The sequence below is a fragment of the Mirounga angustirostris genome, unplaced genomic scaffold (genome assembly GCF_029215605.1).
Source record: "Mirounga angustirostris isolate CCGP_5_RB_7025 unplaced genomic scaffold, mMirAng1.0.hap1 SCAF_11, whole genome shotgun sequence".
Lineage (NCBI taxonomy): Eukaryota > Metazoa > Chordata > Mammalia > Carnivora > Phocidae > Mirounga > Mirounga angustirostris.
The window spans coordinates 66,014,453-66,017,584 of NW_026991719.1; the positions used below are offsets into that span (position 1 = coordinate 66,014,453).

Sequence of the window (3,132 nt, forward strand, 5' to 3'; positions counted from 1 at the left end):
GTGATGCCTTTCTGACAACATCATGGTGAGGATTAAATGAATTGAGTATGTAAAGTATTTGGCACATGATCTGATATGTCAGTAGTTCAGAAAATGATAATTATTATTGATGATAAGTGTCAGAGAGCTTGCGTGATGTTTAGGAACAAGCACATCAATATGAATAAGATAAAGCATTTACCTTCAAGTTACTCACAGAGTGATATCTAATAAAGTGAGGTAAATGCAATGTAGAGAAATCTAAACCAGGCTAGATGGGTCAAGGCAGGTATCCCTGAAGAAGTAAGAGCTAATCAGAAATCTGAAAGATGTGTAGTATGCCAGGAAATTATAAGAATGGAGAAGTTTTAGGTAGAAGGAACAGTCATGAAGCAATGTAGTAATTGGAGCTTTGGGAGCAAGTTGGAGGAATAGAAACTGAGGAAATAAACAGTAAAAAAACACATAAACCTTCAGGTTTCATGTCAGATTTTGACTTTTAGTCTTTTCAAGGCTGTTTCTTGTTTTATAAAAAAGAAATCATAACTTGGAGATTTACTATGAAGATTAAATGAGTGCAGATGTTGCCTAAGAGCATCTTTCACTTATGAGATACTCAATAAATTATATATTTTATTATTAACCCATGGATGATTAGATACCACTGAAGGATTTAGCTATTGGTATGAAAGGTGGATCAATCTAACATGTAAAGTGGATTTGAAAAGGACAAGATTGGGAGCAGCTGCAGCAATACAAAAATGAAAATGACAGTAGTGAAAGGCAAAGATATTTAGGACAGGAGACTGCTAGAGTTTGGATATAGGAGTGAGAGAGGCAAAGGAGATGGGACATAACCAAAGAAGGAGTCTAGGTTAGGAACAATTTGCAATCTCCATTTTCTTTTAATATTCGTTTGTTGCAGCAGTGGTAGAAAACCTACTTTTTACAGTTGTTTTCATTATCTTTCTGGTGTGAGATTGTGACTTATTTTCTCGATTTGCTGTGAGCTGTTACTTTGGGTGCCAAGCTAAATTGATGCACTATTTGTTACAAGAGGATGTCTTTGGCAACCTAAAAGAAATTGGTTAGTATGACATACAGAATTTGAATTAACCTATTATATGGGATGTTTGTGATAATTATTTTGAAGTAATTATTTGTAAAACAAGAACTCTACTGATAATCATAGCTGAAAGTATCAACTATGTAGATTTTTGTTTATGCTTCCAAGTCTACTTTGGCAGTTTGTATCTGAGTTCAAAATTATTCTAAAGAATGGACCAGACACTTAAAAGTTTGGAAAAAATATATATTCTAAAGAAGGTAGTAAATTTTTTCTTGTCCTTTTATGTGTGTGACTTATTTTTTATTTATTTAATTTTATTTTTATCTTTTTACTTGCAGCAAGAATTACTATCAAACCCCATTCATTGGGCCAGAGACCCTTGTGTTAGTGAAAGACTTGCCCATCATGTAGCATACTATGTACACTTCTGGTTCATCAGCCAGCTAGTGGCCTCAACTCCAAGCTCTAACAATATGCATTACTTATTTATTTTTTGATCATGCAAATAATACATGAATTCATGAACATTGTAGAAGTCAGACCATATACAATTATAGAGAGTAAAAAGTAAAATTACATCTTCACCTTCTCTCTGCAAGCTTCCTCCCAGAGGAAACTGCTATTAACATTTTGATCTGTATCATTTTTTCACAAACATGATGACATTTATTAAGTCAGTTATAAGAGAAGAAGTCACTTATAATAGAAAGTTAAGTACAAAGGCTGCCTTTAAAAAAAAATATGGAATGCTTCATGAATTTGCATGTCATCCTTGCACAGGGGCCATGGTAATCTTCTCTATATTGTTCCAATTTTAGTGTATGTGCTGTTCAAGTGAGCACAAGTAAACATGCTTTGAAGCAAGACTGCCTGGGTTCAAACTCAGACTATACTACTTACAACCGTGTAATATAGAACATCATCCCTAACTTCTCTGTGCCTCTGTTTTATCATAGGTGAAATAGAAATTACAATATCTGTTTTATAGAGATGCTATGTTGGTTAAATTAGTGTATGTGAAGTATTAGAAAATTGACACATAGTACACACTCAATACATGATGGAATCATATTGTATATATTGTTCTGCAAATTGCATTCCATTAGTACAGATAAAGGAAATACAGTGTACTGATTAAGAGCATGGGTTCTAAATCCAATTGCCTGGTTCAAATCCTAGTTTAACCATTTACTAGAATTATGAACTTCAACAATTATATAACATTTTTCTGTCTTTGTTTCCTTTGTAAAGTGAAAATAATAGCTTATGTTTTTTACGTTTTTATTTCAATTCCAGTTAGTTAATATACTGTGTAATATTAGTTTCAGGTGTACTATATACTGATTAAAACATCCATACAACATCTAGTACTCATGACAACAAGTGTGTTCCTTAATCCCCATCACCTATTTAACACATCCCCCCCCACACACCCACCTCTATTCTAGTAACCATCAGTTTGTTCTCTATACTTAAGAGTCAGTTTCTTGGTTTGCCTCTCTTTTTTTGTCCCTTTGCTTTTTTTTTTTTTCTTAAATTCCACATATGTGTGAAATAATGTGGTATTTGTCTTTCTCTGACTTATTTCACTTAGCACAATACTCTCTAGCTTCATCCATGTTCTTCCAAAAGGCAATATTTAATTCTTTCTTATGGCTCAGTAACATTCCATTATGTCTGCATATACACATACATATACATATGCATATACATATACATATACATATAAATAACACATCTTCTTCTTTAAAAAAAAGATTTTATTTATTCATTTATCAGAGAGAAAGGGCACAAGCAGAGGGAGCAGCAGGCAGAGGGAGAAGCAGGCTCCCTGTTGAGCAAGAGCCCAATATGGGACTCAATCCCAGGACACCGGGGATCATGACCTAACCTGAAGGCAGACACTTAACTGCCTGAGCCACCCAGGTGTCCCTAGATATCACATCTTCTTTATACATTTATCAGTACATGGACACAGGGCTTTTTCCATGATTTGGCTGTTGTAGATAATGCTACTATAAACATCGGGGTGTACATATCCTATTGAAATAGTATTTTTGTATTCTTTGGGTAAATATCTAGCA

The 3,132-nt window shown here is 33.9% G+C and overlaps 2 non-coding genes across 2 annotated transcripts; both read right to left on the reverse strand.

The window, feature by feature from the left end:
* Positions 1-1,378: 1,378 nt before the first annotated feature.
* LOC123851617 (small nucleolar RNA SNORA62/SNORA6 family) lies at positions 1,379-1,528 on the reverse strand. The gene has a single exon (XR_006792655.1). It is a non-coding gene; the product is annotated as a small nucleolar RNA SNORA62/SNORA6 family (small nucleolar RNA).
* Positions 1,529-1,783: 255 nt separating this feature from the next.
* Positions 1,784-1,890, reverse strand: LOC123851371 (U6 spliceosomal RNA). The gene has a single exon (XR_006792564.1). It is a non-coding gene; the product is annotated as a U6 spliceosomal RNA (small nuclear RNA).
* Between the last annotated feature and the right edge of the window lie 1,242 nt (positions 1,891-3,132).